At 37.2% G+C, this 13,670-nt stretch overlaps 1 protein-coding gene across 1 annotated transcript in view; it reads right to left on the bottom strand.

Moving 5' to 3' along the window:
* The window catches only part of LOC140148691 (EF-hand calcium-binding domain-containing protein 1-like), a 33,291-nt gene that overhangs the window by 14,980 nt on the left and 4,641 nt on the right, over positions 1 to 13,670 (bottom strand). The window lies entirely within an intron of this gene.

Raw genomic sequence — 13,670 nt, 5'->3', positions numbered from 1 at the left:
TTATGTTAAAAGTGTTTTGTAAAATGTCGGGATTAATTTGCTATCGACTGGTTTACGCCACACAATCATTCCTATCTCCTATTGAGATGTGTTTACATTACTAAATACCTTTAAATGTCTCTGTAATGCACATTGGGCTATTCCAGAAAATAAGTGCACACCCCCTATAGAGGAGTGAATTTGAAATGAGAGAAAAACTCGGATTTCCAAGCTTATCACTGTACAAAAGTCTGGATTTCCGGTCACAAATAATCAAAGAAAAAACCCGGATTTCCATATTCTTAAAAAGTGAAAATAACCCGGAAATTTTAACCACTTTCATGTTGAAGTTTCGGAATTCCAACTTCATATTGTACAGAAGGGTATAGAGGAGTGGCATTAAATATGAGGAAAAATCCGGATTTTTAGTGACAAGTGGGTAAAAGTCCGGATTTCCAAGGGGTATAGAGGAGTGACATCAAATATGTTGAAAAAATCCGGATTTCAAAGGGGTATAGAGGAGTGACATCAAATATGTTGAAAAAATCCGGATTTCCATTTCCAAGGGGTATAGAGGAATGACATTAAATATGTTGAAAAAGTCCGGATTTTTTAATGACAAATGTCAAAAATTCCGGATTTCCAAGGAGTATAATGGATGGCCTTAGATACACAATGAAATGTCCTGATTTTTTAGCGACAAGTAGGAAATGTTCAGATTTCCAAGGGTTGTAGAGGAGTGGCATTCAATTTGATCAATAGTCTATTAGAAAAAAAATATTTTGAGGTGATAGACATTAATTATGATAAAAGCAACAAAAATTAAAAAATTAAAACATTTTGACTGTGAGTGTATGGGGGAACAATTTGAATACAGTATTTGTATTTTTTAGCCACAGCCTACATGGTTGATTTTTTACTGGTTTAAAAGTTTAGGACTTATAATTTCTCTTTTATATTTTTACATATTAAATAAATGTCATTTTTATTTTTGACATGATTGTGAATTTAATTTACAGCTGTACAAATGTGTATGTTGTTTATTATTGAAGTTAATGGGCTACTAAAGTACTATTGAAAACCTTTGAAATTCCTTTCTTTTCAAGACAAATAAACCAACTGCATGATTTTTGAATCACACTTCTGATAGTAATCTGATATGCGTGTATTAGACTATGCTTTATCACAGACACAGGCAGAGCAGGGTTGTATATCTGATCTTTAACCTTGAGCCAACCACTATTTAACCTCTAGCTCTTTGATACTGTATGTAGCGGGGAAATTTGATTTTTAAGGTGGAGTATTTGCACTGACATACAAATTGCATGTATACTAAGTATACTAGTACATGTACTTTCTATGGCATTGGCATTAAATGCTTTTGCCATTTTGCATATATATAATACTTATTTACACCTATTAAATATGTCATATAATTAAATACACAAATTTGTTTGTAACAATTTCCATGAGGAGGTTTTTTTTTTTTTTTTTTGGATTTATGGAAGTTCCCGAGGGAAGTTTATTGCTTGAAGGATAGGAGTCATAGGACTACTTCCAATTCCAGAATTTGGGATCATATTATCCTGTTTTGCCAACTTGCTAGTAACACAAACTATTATACTGAAAAGTCATATTTAATGTTTTATTGGTTATAGGTCTATATACCAAAAACATGTTTTATAGGGTGTTTTTGTATGCTGTGACAATCAACCCTATAGTAAATTGTACATATTCAGTAAATACCAGTCTATCATGAATCATGATATCAATATGTGACCCGCACTGACAAAACCAGGAACAAGTCGCATTTTGACATTTCATAATTTGAATAAAAAATGTAAACACAAGACAATAAGCTTTAAAATGATACCAAAATTATAAAATAGCATCAATACTTTTCAAGATGAATAATTTTGTAAATGATACCTTGATATTTTTGTCAAATTGCTATTCTGAGTAATGGGCCAATTAGTTTCATAGCATCAATACTTTTCAAGATATGGATAATTTTGTAAATGATACCTTGATATTTTTGCCAAATTGCAATTCTGAGTAATGGGCTAATTAGTTTTCTGCCTATTGAATAGGGATTATCATATTTCAACTGTTATTTATTGATTAAATAAACCTCTTTTTAATAAGTACTTTCAATGATTTGAAAGTCCACTTAGTCCCACAGGTTTATACCATGAAATTAAGAATTCCACAATTTAATTTCTTTATGGGAATGTAATCTTTAAAGGCCTATAACTCAAAAAAACATGTCTGGCGACTTGTTCCGGGTTTTGTTGGAGCTGGTCACATATGCAAAGGAGTGTTCGGAAATGGGGGTTTGAAAATAATATTTTGTAATGAGTCGAAATGGAACGTAATGGAAATGGGTCCAACTATTTACCAATAATGGAAATAGGTCCAAAATGACCCAAAATAATAATATTAATAACTAGAGCGGTTCTCGGGTTGCGCGGTTTTCGTCATACGCGGTTGGTGTGTAAGGTTGTTGGGTGATGGTATGGTAGTGGTTGTGTTTAGATGTGAGTTTCTTTTCAGAACCCTGTATGGGCGAAGCCTGGATGGTGGATGGGGAGTGTGGGGTGATTAAAGAAGGCAATAATATGTAATGTTTATGTTTTACAAGATGCCCAGAGCACGGGTTGGGATATGGGATATCCCCTCGTGGTGTCGAGTTCACAACAGGTGTTGGTATTGCTTTACCAAAACAACCCGAGCCGTGCCAGTGGTGGAAGTTCAGTTTGTATGTATAGACAGTTTCCTAGCAAGTTTCATGCCCATACGACAGATGTTAGTCATTTGACATCAGATGACCCCTAAGTGACCTTGGATTACCCCCAAAATGACCGTCCAAACATTTGACTCTTAATGTTGACTGTACTCACCAAATTTCATGCTGTTATGTCAGTTTTTAGTAATTTGACATCAGATGACCCCTGGGTGACCTCGGATGACACCGAAATGACCTTCCAATAATTTGAATCTAAATGTTGACTATACCCACCAAGTTTCGTGCCATTATGACAGTTTTTTAGTCATTTGACCTCAGATGAACCCTGGGTGACCTTGGATGACCCCGAAATCTATTCAGCTCTACAAATACAACTGACCAAGTTTAGGCGATACACCATGTTGTTAAAACCCCTGTAGACCCTATAAGGGAACAAACCAAAAGATCGACGACGTCCTATAACGTAACTAGTTTCATTTCTCAGCCGACCCCCTCCCTCCCTGCCAGAAACGTAATAATGAAATGTTGAAAATTTTGACATAATAATAATAATGACACATTCTTCAGACCGATGGTTTTGTACAAACGTAATTGAGTATTTTTACCCCCTCACCCCTAAACGAAACTAGTTTCGTTTATAGGACGTCATTGATCTTTTGGTTTGTTCCCTAATACTCGGCATCATCGCACATGTTGACTGCCAAACTTCATCACAACATAAACTTCGAAAACGATCCATTCATACTGTCCCATTTATTGATACCTTCTGTTTGTATCAATTGCCAGTGAGCAAAATACACGTGCTCTGTTCACTATACACAGCGAGGTATAGGTAGCTATGTGCACGATATTACAACCTCTACCTTGCTGCATTTGATTTGCAGTTCTGACATCTGGCCTGCGCCGGTTTAACAACCAGGTCAGACCTTTGGAGCGGGGATAGACAGGGATGACAGAATGCTGTGTCGTCATAAATTAAATAAAATTTATTACTTTTGGTAAACAAGGGTTGTCTGAGAAGAAAAAAAATGTGGAAAGGTGAAAAGCAAAATGAAAAAAAAGAGAAGAAAAACAGAAGGGGAAAATGGGGAGAAACGGGAAGGAAATTATGATTTCCTTTCTCCATGCTCAAAATTAAATGTTGAGATTAAAGTTTTCATTTTTCGTTGGAAAGGGTGTGCCCGAGTGATTGCGTATTAAAACAAACGTTAACAAACAAAAACAAAATTCCCTGAATTGTTATGCCAAAATAAAAAAAATTTAATCTTGTAAATTTTTGGCTCTATGTAAAAGTTTGGAAGGATTTTGTTTCTCAAAAAGAAAAAAAATCTGGGGTCATAATGAGTCAAAAGATGTGTTTTATACAGTAAATGAAGTAAAAATGAAGCAGTGATTATGCCACGTTATTAAATTTCTAATCTTAATATTTCGTCTTTTTGTCAAAATTCAAAAAGTATTTAGTTTTGTTTAGTTGTGGCGTTAAAATACCCAAACAATTAAGTTTCTGACGAAACAGTTCTTTCAGGGACACCCTGTATATAGCATGTTTGTAAATTGTACTACATTATCGATTTTATTGAAGGTCACTGGTAAATAAACACTTGATAGTCTGTGCCTCGGGCCAGACTGTATGTGGCTATCACGATGTTTGTTCGGATCGCCCGACACAGATTGGCTGTGTAGGAGACTAGGTCTGTGCAAACAAATTAACAACTTTATAGCAGGCGCGAGTGTTTCCAAAAAGCAACACAAAAGCAAACAAAAAATACACCCACTGCCCGCTATTTACCGTACGAAATGAACGACTCTAATCATGTACCGCACGAAATGAACGACTCTAATCAGCTGCGGCAATTCCCCAATGGTGGATAGGCCTATACTATAACGTATTCTTATTCGTTCATTTGACGGACTTGGGTGTTTTTGTTTTTGTTAAATATCTCCTCTCCTGAACACATATTATTATAGAAAATCTATCTACTTCTTCATTCGATTACATACTATATACCCTGCAACTTTCAATATATACAGTGGCTAGATAAACCCTTAAACGTGCGAACAAATATTGCAAAACAAAATTAAAGTATGGCTCTCCGCCTATATGGCTCCGCCCATACAATAATTATGATGATGATGATGATTAAGTTTTGTAACCTTAGGCCAAGTAAAAATTGTTCATTTGTGGTAGGTAGGCCCCCTCTAATGATCACAAAACCTTCCAAAAGTGTTTCTTATATAAAGCATTTCAACTTCCTAGACATCTTTCAAAAAATGTTATAACTCAATTTCAAAAACTTTGAAATTGAAGTTACCTCAAAAAAGGAAGCGGTAGGGGATGAGAAACATGTTTTTTTTACTTGGCCTTATACCGGTACTGACTGGTATAAAATGAACATTTTATTTTAAAAGTTGATTAGTTGAATATGAACCGACCACAGAGAAAAGGTCCATTGTCTACCCCGGTGTTCCGGGAGAGGGGGCACTCCCACTTTTGAGGTGACTTTTTGCATGCTTTGCGCATTTTGGACTATTTTCATATTTTTAGCTTAAAGTTATTTTTCAGGGTCACTGACAGCCAATTTTTTGCACATGTGCATAATGAACCCAATTTTCTTGATGCCCTCTTTTTTCGACAAAAACTGCCATAGACCCCTAGTGTTGTAAGGCACAGGTCACTTTCATATTCGAGTCCCCCCCGGCTAAATCCTAATCCTTTAGTTAGTTTTAACTGGCAATAAAAGTCAAATTTCAATAGTTTTGCAATTTGAGGGAAAATTGGCTAAAAACATGCAATTTTGCATGATTTCTTACAATTGCAGTCACAATATTCAAAGCTCAATTCTATGTATTCAAAATTTTGAGTATAGGCTATGAGTTTGTTCATAAATTTAATATTTTATGTTAATTTTGAAAATTGAGAATAAAAGATATAATTTTTATTTAGAAATTGTGTTTTCTGAAAATTAGAATCCATAACCTGAAATTGGTTTTAGTACAAGGCTGGTCTTGATTGTCACGGCCAGGATTTAGCTAAGCCTATATTTCATTTGCCAAAACAGGATAATATTTATTTTATTACAAAAATTAGTATTGTATTTTTCTGGAGCCGGTGTAGTGTGAGCATCGGTATTATTGGGATTTTAGATGCAAAAATTTAACATGGCCTGCGAAAAAGGTATAGTGTATGGCAATTAAAGCCACAAGACGTTCTGAGAATTACTTGGGCAAAAAATGCAAATTTAAATGAATATAAACAGACTTATAGTATTGGGACTCGCCATAAGTACAGATACGGGTTTTGGACCATGAGTACGGGTACGGGTCCCAGGCCATGGGTACGGGTATGGGTCCCAGTTCATGAGTACAGATACGGGTCCAAAGTCAAAATAGGGCATGAGTACGGGTACTGGCCCGGCCGTGGTACGAGCACGGGTACAGAAATTGGGACTTGAGTATGGGTACGGCTCCCAATATGGGTACAGGTATGGGCCATGGGGACAGGTGAAGAAGCCTTCGAGTGTGGACTCGGACTCAAGATCACTTTTTGCTATCGGTCGGATTCTGCAAAAAAGTACTTTGGTTCGAAATCGACCCCCGAGTCCGATTCCAGTCCAATCAATCCATGTACAATGTGGAAAAATTATTTATCACAAAACATCAATTGGAATTACATTAATTGTCCACAATTTTCCAAGTAAGTGGAATCATTCATGCAGTTGACATGCACATCTACATCCTCCAGATTATCCATTAGCTTAATCATAATTATTATCATTAATTATGCACATCCAGTTTATTATATCCGTGTTTTATTAATACCGGTATTTAAAACCCCCTATAAATCTCCTATTAACCCCAAATTTCTGTATATGGTAAGGACCTCTGTATTCATTGACTCAGATCACAGACCCTCCTTCTAGGGTCTGTGCTCAGATGCACTAGTCCAAGCCTGGGCACAAAAAATACATGTGATGTGGCTAGCTGGCAGAAAATCTCACACCAGTCACATTATCATGTAGTTCCACATGTGTGCAGCATACAAGTAGTGGAGTGTATTTGGATGGGGAATATCAAAATGATTAATAAACATAAAAGCTATATAATAATGATATTTTAACATGATAACTTGAAATTCCCCACAAAAGAACAAATCTTTTTGCTGGTTTTTTTTCTGTATTAATTGATCAGTCATTGTGTGAATGAGACATGTAGCATATATGATACATGAATATGGGTGGCAAATGTGCACAGGCTGTTACAGTGTAGCAGCATTCATGACCATTTTGTGGAGCCAGGGCTGGGTTTATCTTTTTCAGGGCCATGGACCAAGCTTAAATAAAATTATTAAGGGCCCTTGCTATAGCTTTCTATCGGGATCCATGTGTTAGGCCTACTCCCCAGTCCCCACCCAACACTGACACTCCTAGTCAGGACTTATGTCTGGCCTTGGAGGAATCTGCTTGTTTTTCACCTGCCATGGTGTGAATTCACATACATTTGCACCAACACTACATGATTTGGATGCATTTCTGTGTTATTAAGTTCACAATTACACCCACTTGGCACCACCAAGGGACTAAATTCTGTAATTGTAACTAATTATTATAATCATGATAATGTCAATTTTTACCAAGACATATACCGTATTCGTTCCAATAAGCGCCCGTGCCATAATAAGCGCCCACCCAGGAAATTTCCAATTTGCTATTGGGTACCATCAATGTTGAAGTGACAAATAGACGTCGATCACGGTGACATGGCTGGAGGACTACAAGTCCTGTGTAAACTTGCAATACATTTTCTACATCAGAAAAGCTACTAGCTAGAACGTCTCAGGACTCTTTTAAAACATACGTAAATTTGTCTCTATTCAACACCTCTTACGAAAAAAATTATGTAAACTAGGTAAAAATAAGCGCCCACCCAAAATGACTTTGTTAAGCGCCCACGCTTATTGGAATGAATACGGTAGGTCCTATTGAAATTCAATTACAAAATTTGACCAAGCTGTATTACATTTCAATACTAGGCCTACATGCAGTAAGTTACACGGCAAATGAAATAAAGTGTCCAGCTTGTCCGAGTCCGAGCCGAGTCCTATTGTGTCCGAGTCTAGACTCGAGTCCAACTCGATCCGGGGTGCCCCAAGTCCGAGTCCAACAAAAATAAGACCGAGTCCGTGGACTCAGTCAGAGTCCATGCCGGGGTTTGGTGTTGGGAGTCATTTAACTTTATGTGACAGGTATCTGTCTACTGGCATTGCTTAGTAGGGGCCTATTTGTATAAAATGATGCTCTAAAAAGGGGTCACAGGGTATAACAAAATGAAAAAGGAGTAATTTGGTATAACATCTTGAAAAAATGGGTCATTTGGTAGAACATTTCCAAACAATGGAGAAAAATTCTAGATTTTGCTGAAATAAGAGAATTTGAAAGTTTCCTCTTTATATTTTATGGCATTTTGAAAATTATAGAAAGATAGCCAACCTCAAATGGAGCCTATAGTGACAGACTCATAGTAGGGGAGACCGGGGCAAGTCGGGCAAGTCCGCCCACCCCATGTTTCTGATCTCGTGACTGCTGGAAAAGTACAATGATGATGTAATAAGCTGGCACACGCATAGCTAAGTACCCAAGAAAACAAGACAGTCCGACACATTTCGCCAGAGTAATATTATTATTATCGTCAAAAAACATTTTTGAGTCGAGGAAGTTTACATTTTAAAAATTAGTAATATTGCAATAATCTCAAGACCTTACAGAGACGGTTTTGGTTCTTAAATTCAGTTGGAAGGTGAACGTTTTGCCAACATATTATGCAATTAAAAGATCAACATATTGTGTTTAGTCATGTTAGTAGGCGTACACATGGTAAAAGAAAAAAAAGTACCGTTGGGGCAAGTCCGCCCTGTATGTGAAGGGGCGAGTCCGATCTGTGTTTCCCGCAGGCGGGCTACAGTGGCGGATTTGCCCCATCAGCGTATTATGCAAAATATTGATAATAATACCTTTAAGAACGGTAAAACTACATGCAAGCATATTTTTTTTAGTTAAGTGGTATCAGTATTACTCATACCACCGTTTATGCTCTAAAACCATAAATGTCGAAGTTGTAAATAAAGGTTTGTTCATTTTGGTCCCCTACATTTATTAGCTTACATTATACCCCTCCATTAAATTTAGTAGACTCTTTGGAAGAGAGTGAGCGCCTAATATACCCTTTACTAAACGTTTGCATTAAATTTATAATTGTTTTGCAATATTATTTCTTTTATCAGGGCGAACTTACCCCCACCATAGGGCGGACTTGCCCCAGCACGGGCAAGTCCGCCCTGTCATCATGATTTTATTTACCCTTCTCCTGCCGTTACTGAAATGTGGTAGTATTTAGCTATAGTGTACAGCTTAAAAATGTAAAAACTATAGCCTTCTAACATGAGAATTGCCCTCTCTAGGCGAGATTGAAGAAAATAGGGCAGTCACGCCCCGGTCTCCCCTACCTGTCACTTGTAAAGTTGAGTGCCCCCTGCCAAATCCATGTCGAATATTAAGTTATAATGTTATAATTTTATAGCAAAGATTCCAATAGAGAATTTTGAACAAATTTCATAAATATACATGTACACTGTCACTGTAAACAATAGAGAATTAAGATTAATCAAGCTGCTGCACAGTAATGCTGTGGTCAGACTCTTCTCTGTTCTTTTACAATGAGACAACTATACCACCCCACACCACTTCCCCTATACACACCCACTGTCAAACCCCACCCCACACAAGTGTCACAGTCATTTCCATACCCTAGGTAACTCCGAAGGTAAAAACTACATGTACGGTATCACATGTCAACAGTCCGCTGTGACCAAAGTATTCTAGTGTGACACACACTACATATAAGTGGCCAGGTACTAGTGTCACTAGGTTGCATGTGCAGCATACATTGTCATCATCATCATCATCTTCATAATAATATTAATACTTATAGAAATTCACCGTTTCAGAAATATGTTTTGTGTGATATTAATCAATTATTCTAAACATCTTTTTAAAATTCTTAAATTGGATAAATATCCCAGACAAATGTTCAGTGACTGCCCGTAAGTAGTGAACACAAACACTAGCCCTATGGATGGGGTGTACATGTCTGTGTGCATGTTTTCTCTCTTTCAAGAGTTTAGCTCCATGAAAGAAGTTTTAGATATTTTTATACAGTCAAAATGTTTATTAAATTCTGTATAATTATCAATTATTTCATTAAAGATAACAGTATTGATTCTGGGAAGTGACAGATAAATCTAAATAATTTGGTGGATATGTAGGATATTATGACAGATCACAGATTTGACAGCCCCAATTAATTAGGAAAATGGGCAAAAGTGAAGTCAACAATTTTGAATCAAATTTGAGATCTATTTTGACATTTTTAGATAATCATTTCACATTTTACATGGATTTAATTGGACATTTTGTGTCCAAGTTTGAGCCGAGCCGAGTCTGTTTTTGTCAGAGTCCAACAAAAAGTGGACTCGAGTCCGGACTTAGAAGTAGATTTCGCAACTCATTCATTTTACACTATTCAATATGCAAGCTACATTATGTTGAGAAAGGACTGGCATAAGGCAAAAAAAAATTGTTGTGTTGCCTCAACCGCCCGACCTAAATCCTGAAAAAATCAGGGTCGGCATTTTTTTTTTTGTGAATGATGATTTTTACAGATTTGTTCAAAAAATCAATGTTTTTCACTTAAAATTAATATTTTATTGAAAGACTAGTCTTTAATTGATGTCTAACAGGTATCCAGAAGTCAAAATTGACAAATGTCCCTAATTGAAGAAGCATTATTTAATATTTGAGGGAATTAAAAAAACAACTCAACACAACATTTTTTTTTGCCTAACTTCACTGTGTACCGGCTGTGCTTCACCCAGTATCAACAGGTATATTGAGAAGTTGATGCATATTTACAATTTAAGAGACTGAAACATTATAAATCAGCCGCTTGATAGCTTGATAAATGAAGAAATTAAACTTATTTGATTTTTTATATTCTGTATGATTTGTTTAAATTACAACCTCTTTACAAAAGAAATTTTGAACTCAATGATTTAAATTCATTAAAAGTAGCATTTCATCCAACCCTAAATTGTCAATCAATTTACAGCCGTTTTAGCCTAATTATATAAAAAAAAAAATTGAATTAATAATTTTGACCCCAAGTTTCCAAACCTGCCAACTTGATGCAAAAAATTGTAACTTGAATCAATATCACATGTGGTTTGTTCAGGGACCTGTGGTATTGAAGTACACATACTAAAGCTGGAGCATCAGAGCTGCTGGGCTGGAGCACAGGGTGGCAGTTTGAACCAAAATCTGTGTACACTGCATGTGAAACAAATAATATTGTATTAAAACAAGTAAAATACCCGTGTGGGGTTGTGGGGTTCTACCTGGTTGAAGGTATGTGGGGATATGCCATGATTTTGGGGTCCTTTTCAACGATTTTGGTATTCAGTGGAGACCAATATTTGGGGGGGATGTGCCAAATTAGGGTAAATTTGGGTGCTTTTGTGAAAACTTGGAATACTCATAGCCGAGTGGCGAAAGCAGCAAGAAGTAGGCACAATTTTTCAGCCTGATGTGTCAGCAGGCCCGTACGAAGGGGGTATACAAAAAGTCCCAAAATTTCAGAATCTGCGAGCAAAAAATCAGGTTTTTTACGCTTTTTTGGTCAAAAGGTCCAAATTTGGGGAAGAAAGTCCACTTTTCACAAAATTGCCCCCCCCCCCCCTTGTAAAAAAAGTCCACTTTTTCAAAATCAGCACCCCCAAAAAAAATCCTGCGCAAGGGCCTGTGTGTCAGTGACGTAATGCGGCTGATCCATGCGCGCATCTATTGCGCGTCTTTAATCACGTGTGTGCGTATGCCAGCACTTTAAGCGTCCACCAGCTACATAAATAAATAAATAAATAAATAAATAAATAAATAAAGCTGTGTAGCTGTGAAGCACATGAAGCTGTGTAATGAAATGCACACCGACATCACTGTTATATCAGGGTGAAAAATGGTTTAGAGAAATGCCTGGCACATCCCTGTAATCAAAATTACACCCCCTCTCGGGAATGCCTTTTCTTGTTTCAGTTGGCGTTAATGTGTGTGTGTGGGGGGTCATATGATTTTCATGTAGCTCGGAGGGGGGGTCATATGGTTTTTATTATCGGAGAAGGGGGGTCATATAGTTTTCGGCAGTGACTTTCTGTCTGCTCCCCCCTCCAGTAGAAATAATGAACGGTCCCTAAACTTTGTGAGAAGTTGAAGTGGGATATATCTAGGCAAAATATGTATTATGATTATAAATAAATATTCTGTTATTAATTGATAATATTATTACGATTCAACTATTGTGACAGATAAATCTAAATATAGACCCCTTGGCAAATAAGTGAAGCCAACCAATTTAGGATCAAATGATCAAATGACTCGGCTCCAAGTTTGAGTCATATTTTTGGGTGGTGGTGGGGGAGGGGAGGTGGTCATCTCCTATTTCATAAAAAAAGGGATACTAACCCTTTTTTTATTATTATATTTATGATCTTCTGGCTACTAGAAGATCATGGCCACTGTTTTATAATCTTCCCTGTTTTGAGACCCACCCCTGCAGATACCAGACATTTGTACGACCCTTCCAATTCACAGACACAAATACCCAGATATCTGTATTATTTTGTACATGTACATTGATTAAAAATTGTCTTCTTGATGGTAGTAAAAAACAGTGACCCACTGACCCCTCCCCTTTCCAAGAAAATGACTGCCCCTTGTGTCCGAGTGTGAGTATAGCCAAGTCTGTTTGTGTCGGAGTCCGAATCCGACAAAAAGTCCGAGTCCAGACTCAAAAGATGAAAATCTGGATTTCGGAGCTTGGATGAATAGAAAAGTCTGGATATCCGAACTCCTCTATAGGTCAAGCGTATGGCTATGTCTGAAAAGTCCGGATTTCCGGAGCAGCTTGTATGCATAGAAAAAGTCTGGATATCCGAACTCCTCTATAGGTCAAGCGTATGGCTATGAGGGAAAATGTCTGAAAAGTCCGGTTTCGGAGCTTGTATGCATAAAAAAGACTGGATATCCGAACTCCTCTATAGGTCGAAAGCGGTACTATGTAGGGAAAATGTTTGAAAAGTCCGGTTTCCAGAGCTTGGATGGATAGAAAAGTCTGGATATCCGAACTCCTCTATATGAAAAGTCCGGATATCCGGAGCTTGGATGGATAGAAAAAGTCCGGATATCCGAACTCCTCTATAGGGGGTGTGCGCTTATTTTCTGGAATAGCCCATTTTGGCTGTGGTTCAGAGACGTGATGTTGTTCCCCATCTGTATATGAGACATTGCGTCTGACCGCGTTTGGATCTCAGACGCATCAGCATATATGCGAAGAGCGACTGACTTTAGAGCAATGACAGAAAACGCTCTTATGGGCGCTCTTATCACATTGGTCAAAAATAATCGGGAAAATACGGTAAATTGAGATTTATAGGGCCAATGTTCGATGATTTGCGTGCTACAAAGGGAGTGGCAATTTTGTCACAGCGATAAAGGCATCGAACAAAGAAAATCATGTAAGCGAAATTTCGCAGCGAACCGAAAACGCAGCGGGAAACGAAACACGCTGCATTTGCGCAGTGGACAAAATCTCACTTCGCAAAACGGCGGACTACATCTTTTTGCTGCACTGCAAAACAAACTGATTCTAATTTTAAAAGCAAATTTCCGCTCAGATTTTTGTTTTCAGGGCGTAAATCCTTTCATTTATCCGTTCTTCATCATACAACACCTTGTTAACTTCACAGATGTATCCTTTTCAAAATCTTGTAACAAAAAAAGATATGTTTTGATTGATATTTCCTGAGGCCGAAGTTGTGTTTTCATATTATAAATTCCTTCAAACA

The sequence above is a fragment of the Amphiura filiformis genome, chromosome 3 (assembly GCF_039555335.1).
Source record: "Amphiura filiformis chromosome 3, Afil_fr2py, whole genome shotgun sequence".
NCBI lineage: Eukaryota > Metazoa > Echinodermata > Ophiuroidea > Amphilepidida > Amphiuridae > Amphiura > Amphiura filiformis.
This window is presented reverse-complemented; position numbering and strand designations above follow the sequence as displayed.